A 12095-nucleotide genomic window follows, 5' to 3' on the forward strand; every position below is an offset into this window, starting at 1 on the left:
GCTTCTATCATAATTGATAAATGTTTTTCTGACTGACAATAGCAGCATTGATGATATATGTGGTTTCATTACTTATACTCATACAACTGTGGTGATTATATGTGTCTTATATAATAATAAATTTTGAAATTGTTAGTAAGATTACGCGGGCAAGCTAATTGTTCAATATAGACATACTATGGCATAGTCAGGTTTTTTTAAAATTTGTATTGCTTTCCAGCCTGTGATATTGCCACCAATGTACAGATTTTCTGAGCCAGTTCAACCTACCCTATATGAAAGACTTGGGTCTAATCAGACATTGCAGAGTTGCATTGTTTTTTGTCTTGGTGCCTTCTTGTAGCTATATAAAATTTACCATGATTCAATGGCAGTTATGTCTGGTGCCCTGGAATACGTCTTCTAATATCTCATTAATGTTGGCCTTGTCCAATGGCAAAGCAAGTGTAATGTTTTTCATCTAAATGGTCAGGATTTCCCCCCCTGCTAGTTAATGTGGGACTTTTATTAGCTTATGTTAAAGGCTTATATTTAAATGCAGGACTCTGAGGAAAGAAGGAGGGGGATTGGATGGGTGAATTGATTCTACTTTGATTGAACTGTGGTTGTGTCCTAGGGGGTGGACTGAACTGCAGTTTTTAGTCGATGTGCTGAGATAGTGTTTTCAGTCAGTTAGTCATTGGGTGTCTCAGAGAAAATTGTGGAAAGCCTGAGAGCTTAATTCTGTCTAAAACAGGCAAACTGTGTGTGTGCCTGGGTGAGTTTGTAGATATCTGAGAAAGAGATCACTCTATCTAGGTCAGAAAGTTGTGTAGAAAAATTGGAGTAAATCTATGTTTGTGTGGATGGAGAGGAGTATTGGTTCTGTTAGTGAAGATCTGTGTGGAAGATGAATCATTGTTACTGGATCTGTGAATATATAACTGTTTTTGAAATCACCAAGCTTAAGAATTATTCTGAAACCAATACACTTATCAGTACTCTGCAGCCCTCAAGCTTCTCTACTCATAAATGCATTCCACTTTTGTTTAAACAAAAAAGATTCCTTTTTTACCTCACAACTACCCCCCATGCTGACTGTTCCTGTCACAGTGCCATCTGTAACAAGCCTTCCTATATTACCAGTTAAACAATGGAAGTCTAAGGAGACAGCCTTTGGTGGCAGTGAAAACCTTTTGAGGGAGTCAGAGAGGCAGCAATATATACACCATACAAACAAAAATGGGGAGAGGAGAGTGTTCTTGAGGTAAAAGCCTGGATAAAGTGAAGAACCTGTCCCGAAGCTCTGTGTGGAGCAAAAAAATGTCTTGTTTGTGACCAGAGCCCTCCTGAGGTATCCATTTTAGGTAACATAAGGAGGAGCTGAATTGAAAGTCTAAAGGTAAAGGTTTAAAACCAGCAAATTATTACAGCTAGTCAATAGGAGTATTGCTACAATCTTTTTTTTTGTCCCATTTAGGCCTCTTACGCAGACTATTTTAATGTTGCACAAATCAGATCACCACAGTTTGTCTTTTCCACAGCTCCCCATGCAGACCACAAATGTGAGCTTAATTAGAGCAAAATGACCTTGCCTCCTTCTCTGCTATGCTTCTGCATGTTTGCTGGAAATTGTCTCCCCGTCACATGCATCCAATTTTAGGAATCTTTACAATGAGTCTGAGCTCACAGCCTCTGGACATAATTGAAGCATACAACATAATGTCAGATGTAGAATTCTTTAAAAAAAACTGTTTATGAAATAGATGTTTAATAAAGACAAGCTAATTGGCAAGCTAATGATCCATGCAGGCTCCCAGAGCTACCGAATCAAGAGCAGGAGCATCTGTGTACTAATGGATAACATTAAGATTTTGAAAAAGCATGTAGAAGGCCAATGAGTTTATTGTTTAAAAATAATTGCTAAACAGTAGGTAGCATTTTGCTTCTAGGGCTTTGTTTATGCCAAATTAAGACCATTATCTTGCACTTTTAGAGTAAATTCCCTAAAAAACCATCTACAAAAGATTTGAACCTCATTAAGACAAAATTAAGGGTTTAATGTTTTCAATGCGTAAAAATCAAAAGGCATTTTACCATTGTGTCTTGACATTTGTCACTTCTTCTGTATCCCAGTCACTTTCAGACAATATATAAAAGCAGTGTAAATGGCTTCTTCCTAAAGCACACATTTTACATAACAGAAAACAAAAGGCAAATCCTATCCTAAACTGGAAGCATCTAATAAACTACACAATGTCAGAAGATATTGCTATAAAAACCAGAGATAACTGCTATTCTTCTCACTTGTTTAAAAAAATTATTTGGATATACTTTCCATTAAAGTATATCTAAAGCATAAGGGATGCAGTCTAATCTGTTTCTCATCTCAGGCTACAGTGAATCATTTTGATATTCTTCAACAAAGAAGACTTCAGAGATAATATGACAGGGTTTTTTTCTCTTTTTTAAAGTTACCTATGTGGGAGCCTGCGTGTAAACCTCACTCTTGCCCAAGCATTACTGAATGTGAAGGAGCGTGTATGAAGCTTTCCATAGGACTGGATCCTTCATTAATTTCCACTGAAGGAAGGGGACTACGCCCTGCTGCTGCCTGAAATGGCCCTCATAATGTCCTGATTCTAAGGGACAGCATGAGGGATCTGCAGTTCAAAAGGGGAATCAATGCAAATCACTACCCTTTCTGTTGGCAGAAATCTGTTGCCAGAGATGGGCTAAACTAGAGATGGGCATGAACAGAAAAAAAAACCGAACATGATGTTTGTTGTTCATTGCCATCCACGAACAGGGAGTCACGAACAACCACGAACATGTCCCTGTTCATGAACATGTTTGTGGTTGGCTGTTTGTAGGGGCCAGCAGACTCCAGCCATCATCCCAAGTTTGGTCAAGAGATCCCTACTGCACCACTCCCAGAAACCCTCCCTGTCTCTGTATAAAAATGCCAACAGCAGCTGTCTCTCCCTCTCCACTGTCTTCAAAGACTAGCCAGAGATGGGAGCCCCCCCTCCCCCATGGTCTTTGCTCTCTTGTAACAAATTTGGAGCTCCACACTTGGAAGGAAGAGCTGTTTATCAAGCTAAATTGGGCTTAGATTGGGGTTTCCAGGGCAACAGCAGGAGTTCAGACAGAGTTCAGACAATCCCTGCCTAATTTGCCAAGGGAATTGATTGCAGGTGCCAGACTGTCTGGCTTGATGAACAGCAACGAACGAGGCTTGCAACGACCACCTGTTCGTTTAGAATGGGGCCTCAGAAACAGCTTGTTCTCGAACAGCTGATTGGGCTGTTTGTGGCTTTTTTTTGTTCGTATTGCTGTTCGTGTCCATCTCTAATCTAAACTTGAGCCCCCCAAATCAGGGCATCACCTTAAAGTCCCCATTACACCCTCAGATGTAGGTGTAATGTGATCAGACACTTTCATACCACTGAAAACAGTAGAATTATTGGCATGACTAATCAGTTCCAAAGTTTAGGAAAAATCTCATTTCAATACTGCTGTCTATAGCTAAGTCTGTTATAGCTTCTAACTGGAAATCCAACAATCCACCATAAATTACAACATGGCACAGCCATTTATGGGAGCATTTTACAATGTAAAATCTAGCTAATCATATTACACAATTGGAAACATCAAGGTATAATGATAATTTTTTTCAAACAATGGTTATCTGTCCTTGACTTTCTTATTGACAATGAACCAATGAATCTAACAACCTCAAACATGGACTATTGAAGTCACTAATTGGATAACCTTTGAGAAATGTTATATTAAAATGCCTACTATGTTTGTCTTCTCTGCACAGTTATTATTTATTGTTTAATGTTAAAATCGTTAATCGTAGTTAAAAGCTTGTTTGTTTGTATTATAATAGTATTTTGAAAAATAAAATAAAATTGTAAATTAAAAAAAAGTTGAATGTGCTGCCTAATTGGGGTGAGTTTGGAACCTCAGCTTATATTTGAATACTGATAAGGACAAAATACATACATACAGGATGAGGTGTTAAGGGAAGGAGTTGCTGCTCATAGGCAGAACAGATACTTTATGTGCAGAAGGTCACAGAAGGCAAGCCGCCTTGCCGACATGGGGATTAGGGGGACAGCCTTACAGTGGCTGGTCTCCTTTCTCCAGGGTCGGGGACGGAGGTTGGCGCTTGGGGGAGATCTATCGCCCCGTCACCCTTTGGTGTGCGGGGTTCCCCAAGGGGTGATACTCTCCCCGATGTTATTTAACATCTACATGCGCCCCCTCACCCAATTGGTGCAGAGGTTTGGGCTGGGCTGTCATCAATACGCGGATGACACCCAGCTTTTTCAGTTGATGGCCGGCCGGCCAGACACAGCCCCAGACAATCTGGCCAGAGCTCTGGAGGCTGTGGCGGCATGGTTGAAACAGAGCAGGCTGAAATTGAACCCAGTGAAGACGGAGGTCCTGCAGCTGGGACGGGGGCTGCCAGGTGTTGGGATCCAGCTCCCTGCCCTGGATGGGACACCACTGGCAACTTTGCCAGTGGTGAGGAGTCTGGGCGTGTTCCTGGATGCCTCCCTATCGATGGAGGCCCAGGTCACGGTGGTTGCCAAGTCTTCATTTTTCCATCTTCGTCAGATCAGGCAACTTGCTCCCTACCTGACGCCCCAGGACCTGGCTACAGTGATCCATGCAGCGGTCACCTCCAGGCTAGATTACTGTAACTCACTCTACGCTGGGCTACCCCTGGGCCTGATCCGGAAACTACAATTGGTCCAGAATGCGGCAGCGCGGGTCCTGATTGGTATATCTTACCAGTCACATATCACACCTGTCCTGCGCCAGCTGCACTGGCTTCCGGTTGAATTCCGAATCAGGTTCAAGGTGTTGGTTCTTACCTTTAAAGCCCTGAGCGGGTTGGGACCGGCATATCTTCAGGACCGCCTCTCCCTGTACGTTCCCTGGAAACCGCTTCGATCAGCGGATAAATGTTTACTGGTGGTCCCCGGCCCTAAGGAAGCCCGTCTCACTTCAACCGGGGCCAGGGCCTTTTCAGTCCTGGCCCCAGCCTGGTGGAACGCTCTGTCAATGGAGACCCGGGCCCAGCGAGACATATTATCATTCCTCCGGGCCTGTAAGACAGAGCTGTTCTGCCAGGCGTTTGGTGGTTGAAGGTGGCGGTGCCATGTCGGCCTCCCACCTTTGGGGTGGGGAAGGGTTTGCCCCACCATTGCACTTGGTTAGTTTATTTCATTATTGTTTTGTGTATTGATTTTAGTATTGTTGTTTTTTTTTAATTGATTTTAAACTGTTCACCGCCCAGAGCCCCTGGGATGGGTGGTATATAAATTGAAATATAAATAAATATAAATAAATAATCTAATGTGCCAATTGTCTCATTTTGGTATTAGACCACCTCATACGTTCCTTTTAAAATTTAGTCAAGGCCTAGTTCTTCTGGGGTTGCTATCATATGTCCCTGTCTGCATATCTGCCATGAATGTTTTCTGTGTTATGTACTGGTCCTCTGAGGGCATGAGAAGTTTCTTGTTGATGTTAAGGCAGTAGGTTATCTCACAAGTATTTACTTTCTCTTTCCCCGCTGCCTCCAGTAAGTGTCCTTGAAGGCTGGCTGCGGCCAGCTCGAAATGTATCTTTCTTGGGAACTGAGATGATTTCATTCTTTGTTCTGCCTGTTGTTGGATCCCTCATGCAACATCTTGAGTGACACCTGAAAGAAAAGAGAAGACACCGTTATGGTCATAAATTGACTTGTACTTACCATTTCACCCTTGGAGCACTTGCCTTGTTCCTAAAAGGACTGGAATAGGGCACTAAGTCCCCTGTTTGGATTGGACTGAGATAAAGAAATTTCAGATGTATTATGAGTATATGAATGCACTCTGCACAACTGTATAATTATAGAGCACACTAATGATACTTCGATTGTTCTCATGCCAAAAATATAGATATATTTTCTCATTTCCTGGGTGGATTTCCACTTTGCTTACTGTCGGTTTAGACCAGGATTTGCCTTGTTGTTTTGCAAATTCAGTTGTCTGAGCACCTTGAACTTGATGGATAATAAAGTTACTTCAACCTGCTTGTTTGCTGTGGAGAACTTGGGGATTCTACCTGCCAAGGACTGACAGTCGCTGCTACTTCAAAGTGTGCACATGCCTTAAACACACATGAACACATGATGCTGCCTTATAGTGAATCAGACCAGAGTCAGTTTTTGCTTACTCAGACTGGCAAGAGCTCTCCTTTTCTTATGCAGAGGTCTTTCGCATCACCTACTACCTGATCCTTTTAGGTGGAGATGCCAGGGACTGAAATGGAACCTTCTGCAAGCCAAGCCAATTGAGCCACAGACCCTCCCCAACCTTGACAACTGATGTGAGTTTTGTACACCTGTACTTTTCTCTAAGTACTTTGGAAGTCATTCTAAATGTACTTCCAAATGTAGTCTTAGAATTACTCTCACATTTCTTATTCAGATCATATCTGGACTCCCTAGAAATAATCCTTACCAACAAAAAGCATTTACTAGAAGTCTCTTGGGATGCCAGCAAAGAAAGGCAAAAATGTCTTCAAAGCACTTTGGCTAAGGCAGCAAAATGGAACCTGGTAAAATTTTTAGCAATATTGACATGCGCCTTCTTCTAATGCAAAAGTTTTAGTTGTATTTCAACAAGTTTCACAAATAGCCTTCACATTTTAAAATAATTATCTATATGTAGTTCCTAAGCAAAAGAAGGGCTCAGAAAGTACCATATTTACCTGAAAGAAAAACTGTTTTTTTACAGATGCATTGTCAAGAAAGAGGCCATCTTTCGTTCACAGACAAGTTACATTGAAGTACAGAAATAAAATGAAATTTCTGTGTATAACCTTTTTACAGGAATTGTCTTAAATTCTTCTTCAAAATAATATCCTAAATAAATTTCAAAAAGCATATGCTTGAATAAAACAGCAAATGTGTATGTGGAAAATCTATTGGTATGGTGTACCAGGTCAAATATGAAATAAATACTTTTCATCTCTATCATCTTTTGATTATGAACATTCTTATTTGGCTACAATTTAGGAATGTTGCTCCAAAATGCATAACCAGTTGAATACATGCACACTGAGGTGTGCACATGCACACTTTTAAGGAACCTACATTTTAACCTCAAAGCTGCAATCCTAGAAGTCAACCACATTGGTACTTTTCACACTAGGGTTTTAAAGCATGTCCGTACCTGTTCTGCATCTGACGTATGCAGGGGTTTCACACTTGCAAGCAAGTCATGGGATGTGATGCTGCTCTTTTCCCCCATTACCCCGATTTTTCTTCCTGCTGACATACCCCGATGTTAATTTTTGATCAGCTGTCCAGTTGGGGCAGACTCGATTAATGCCAGTGTGAATGTTTTGCAGCGCTCCCACCCTCTTCTTTTCCCTGGGAGCTGATTGGTTTGTGTGGAATTAACCACACCTGCATAACTCAGCTCTCTAAACTCCTCTTTTCTGCCATTTTTTTGGCTGCAAATACCCAGTCTCTCCTACTTTATGACTCTGACATATACCTTTCCTTTGGGTGGGACCAGCAAGGGAGAGGGGCTTGTTTTAACTTCATTCCCCTTTCTCCACTTTATGTGTTATCCCTGCGCCCAGGTTTTCAGTGTGTTTCATGCAAGCACTGCCTGTTTACTGTCGGGTTGGATTGTTTTCCCTCCCCTTCTCCTCAGTGTGGATCCATTTCCTTTTCTCTTGCTCTCTCAAGAGTGTCTCTCAATGCACTGTCATTCAGAGTGGTGGCTTCTCTTTCATCTTCTTCCCCTCGCCTCCACCTTTTCAAGCCAGCGAGCGAGACCGCGAGGTGGGGGAGGAGGAGTGGGTGGAGGGGATGTTAAAGTTACATTACTGGTGTGAGGAAGAGGGAAAGAGAGAGAGGTGCATGCACACACACACAAACACACAGGGTCTCAACTGGCTCTCCACACAGCCCATGCGCCAAGCTCAGCCAAACTGCTGAGCTTGGGGCGGGTATGAGTCTGCTCCCCCATCCACCATGCCTAACCCCTGGGGAGGCAAGTCCTACCTTACCCCGGGAAGAGTGGGGTGGGGGTGGGGGGTTGAAGGGGCGGCATGGGGGGAAGGCTTGTCTGTCCAAAGATGTAATGCAGGGACGTTACCATTCATGCTCAAAGTAAAAAAAAAAAAAAGTGATGTGCACTAATGCCCTGAAAGCCTGAAACTGAACAGAGGCTTCCAGGCAGTTGTCTGAAAGGAATTGCGAGAGACCAAATCGAAACTGCTGGGAAGTGTGAAAGGATCAGTGCCAAGCCAAAGCCACTGTGACTGCTCAAAAATGGCACTTTAAACTGTGAGTGCAAAAAATACCATTGAGAACCACAGAATTTGTTTCTGAGTGAATATAGCACAAATTTCTGGTCCTCCTTCATTTTCTTTGGCCTGGTGTCATAGTACAGCCTAAGCTTGACGAATCCTCAGAGGAGGAGGAGCTGGAACAGCTGACGCTTGCTGACAGCCTTGCTCCTCCTGAGGAGGAGCAGCCTGTCTCCCAGCAGCCGACCACAGCTGAACGGTCAGATGCTGAATCCCAGCCAGAAGCTCCCCTTCCCCACCCAGAGCCACCAGCCCAGACGCAGCCAGCTTCCTTATCCCCTCCAACATCTCCAGACTATCGAGAGCAATGTTGGCATAGCAGGGACAGAAGAGACTTACAGACCCGACGTCAATCTGCACGCCTCCGGGCTCTGAACAGGCCAGCCTTCTCAGAGGAAGGAGGGGCTTCAGAGGAGGAGACTTGAAGCAGCTGTGCGAGCTGACTGAATGCTCTCAGAGTATAAAAGCCAGAGGGAGGGCTCCTTTCAGCGTGGCTTCAACGAGTTCTCTAAGCTGCTACTGTACTGCCTGCATTTGCTCCTTGGAACTGTCTCTCTGACCTCTGACCTGGCTTGTCCTCGACTACTCCCTTGATTTACAGACTCTGCACATTCCTCGCCTTGCCAGCTGGACCTTGTTACCTGTCAGCAGCACTCTGCAGACTCGGCAGCCACTGGAAGCAGGACACCTGGTCAACTAGCATATTCCATGATAGACTGAGATGTCCAGTACACACTGGGAAATGTAAGACTTCTAACAACCTGATATCAGGAATCCTCTGAACTACATTTCCTATTATGTACCAAGTGCCTAAGTCAATGATGGAACAGGAAAAAACAGTAGAACAAGAAGAAAAAGAACCTTCCTCCTGCCTAGCTTTTCTTCTTGTGGATGTTGTTTTCTGGATTTGGGCTATGGACTTTAAATGATTAGTGTTGTTGCAGATTACAAGTATGCAACCCACTGGTTAGCAGTGTTGGAATATAGGTTGCAAGGCCTGATATTCAGTCATTATGGGGTTAATGTGTTTACCCAGTGTACTCCCTGTTTATAATGACCTGTAAGGGAAACCTGGCACAGAGCCAATAGCCTTACCTAATTCAAAGCTCGAGAAACTGAGAAACTACTATTGGTTAATAGGTCAGGTGACTTCCTCTCTAAAGGTCAAGAAGGAGCAGAATCTGCATTTGTTTTGTTCATGTGGACTTTTCTGTGATGGCACCTCACCTTTGGAATTCTTCCCCCGTTGAAGACCACATGCTGCCTACTTTACATTCTTTTAGCCACTATGTTTTTAATCAGGAGTTTTATCTTGTTATCAGATTTTCTAATTTATGGATAGTTTAGTTTCATATGCTCTTTGGGAGGGAAAGCAGCATGGTATTGTCCGTCTTATCAGATCTTGAAAGCTAAACATGGTCGGTACTTGGATGGGGATCCACCATGGAAGGCTCTGCAAAGGAAGTCAATGGCAAACCCTCGGCTGCTCACTTGCCTTGAAAGCCACTTGGTTGTGACTTGATGGTACATACATATGTATATTTATGCTGCTTATGTCTAATGGCTTGTTTTTTAATGGCTTGGGATTTTTTTATTATGGTTTTTAATTATCTGTCTCAATCAGAACCCTGAAGAGGTAGCATAGGGATATTTTAAATAAAGACATACATACATAGTACTCTTCATTTCAATGTAGCTTTAGGTGGAGAACATTTATAATTTAAAAAAAAATTACATTCTTTATAGTCTGCCTTTCTCACTGAGACTAAAAGCAGATTACATCGTATAATTCAATATGAACATTGGCTAGGGCATTCAATAAACAATACAACAGGATAAGGATAACAGAAATTTGAAAACAAGCAGAAATACGCAGATTGATAGGACACATTAAACAGCACAGTTCTATCCAGTAGGAGCATACTTACAACTACACAGTACCCAGTAGTATAGTCTACAGTCCCTTTCCCTGTACCAGTATCTGAAGAAGGGAGTTCTGACTCTTGAAAACTTACACTCTGAAAATCTTGTTGGTTTCTAAGGTGCCACTGGATTCAATTCTTGCTGTTCTACTGCAAACCAACATGGCTACCCCCATTCAGCTGCAGTGTCTGAAGAAAGGAGCTCTGACTCTTGAAAGCTCACATTCTTATTGGTCTCTCAGTTGTCACTGGACTAAAATTCTGCTGTTCCCTGTGCCAACACATCTCTCTGAACCATTTCCTTACAGCACAGCCCAATTATCTGTGTGAGAAACCTGTCCTGAATAGTTTAGTTTTGCACAATAAAAAACAAGGAGAGCGGGAACTTTCCTCACATCTTCAAGCAGACTGTTCCATAAGATGGGGGCCACTAAAGAGAATGCTTATGTACAGGAAGCTATTGATTTTTCCCATTTGGTAAGCAGACTCTCTGTTTCTGCATCATTATATTAGAAGGAGCCTCTTCACAATCTGGAAGAAATGTATCTGGAAGATCAAATCCCCTCTTGGGTGGTCCCGTATGAAGTAATAGACCCAAGAACTGTCAAGAACAAACAGCAATGCTTAACCTACAAGGAGATAATACAAACACAATATTTAATGCCAAAAATAAAATCAGAAGAAGAATTGTCTCCTTGTTATAACTGGTTTCAATACAGACAGATTAGAGATCTTTACAAATCGGACTGTTCAAGAGGAGGAATAAGAATGGAAAACTCAGAATTGGAAGAAGTAATGCTACAAGAAGATAAGAAACAAATTTCAAAGATCTACAAGATACTTCTAAAATGGTATACTGAAGATGAAGTAGTGAAAGTACAGATGGTGAAGTGGGCAATAAATTTTCATAAAGAAATAGCAATGGAGGCATGGGAGCACTTGTGGAAGAATACAATTAAGATTACAACATGTATGAATATTAGAGAAAATGTATACAAGATGATATACAGATGGTACCTAACACCGAAGAAAATTGCGCTGGGGAACGCTAATATGTCAGATAAGTGCTGCAAATGTAAAAAGCACGAAGGATCATTATACCATATGTGGTGGACTTGTGAAGTAGCAAAGAAGTACTGGGGAGATATAATAGAAGTAATTAATGAGGTGTTACAAACCCAAATAAATAAGAACCCAGAACTGCTGCTACTAAACTTGGGAATGGAGAATGTTCCAGTGCAAAATAGAACACTGTTATTTTATATGACAGCTGCAGCAAGATTACTGTATGCGCAGAAATGGAAAACGCAAGAAGTACCTACTGTAGAGGACTGGATTTATAAATTGTTGTACATGGCAGAGATGGATAAAATGACAAGAAAACTCAAAGACCTGGATCCGGGACAGTATTTGGCAGACTGGGCGAAATTGAAACAATTTTTGGAAAAAAAATGGGATGTGAAAGGAGAACTGTGGCAGTTTGAGAATTTTTAAAATAAGACATTTTAAACAGAAGAGAGAAGTGACTTTACCATTATACCAATTTATATCTATTTTAATCTAAGCTTGGACTATAATATAGTAGAAAAGGGGTGAAATTTAGAACTGATTTTGTAAAGAATAAGATAGGGAGGTTAGGATAAGTAATATCTTTTTTAGAGTATATGAATAAGGAAACAGTTAAATAAATATACTGAGGGGGTATATTATATGTACTATAATGCTAGTGGATCAGATTGTATATTATATAATGAATGTGTAGTACGGTGTTGTATGCTGTGCCACATTGGTGGCAGGGCATACAGT

Source organism: Eublepharis macularius, chromosome 6 (genome assembly GCF_028583425.1).
Source record: "Eublepharis macularius isolate TG4126 chromosome 6, MPM_Emac_v1.0, whole genome shotgun sequence".
NCBI classification, from domain to species: Eukaryota; Metazoa; Chordata; class Lepidosauria; order Squamata; family Eublepharidae; genus Eublepharis; species Eublepharis macularius.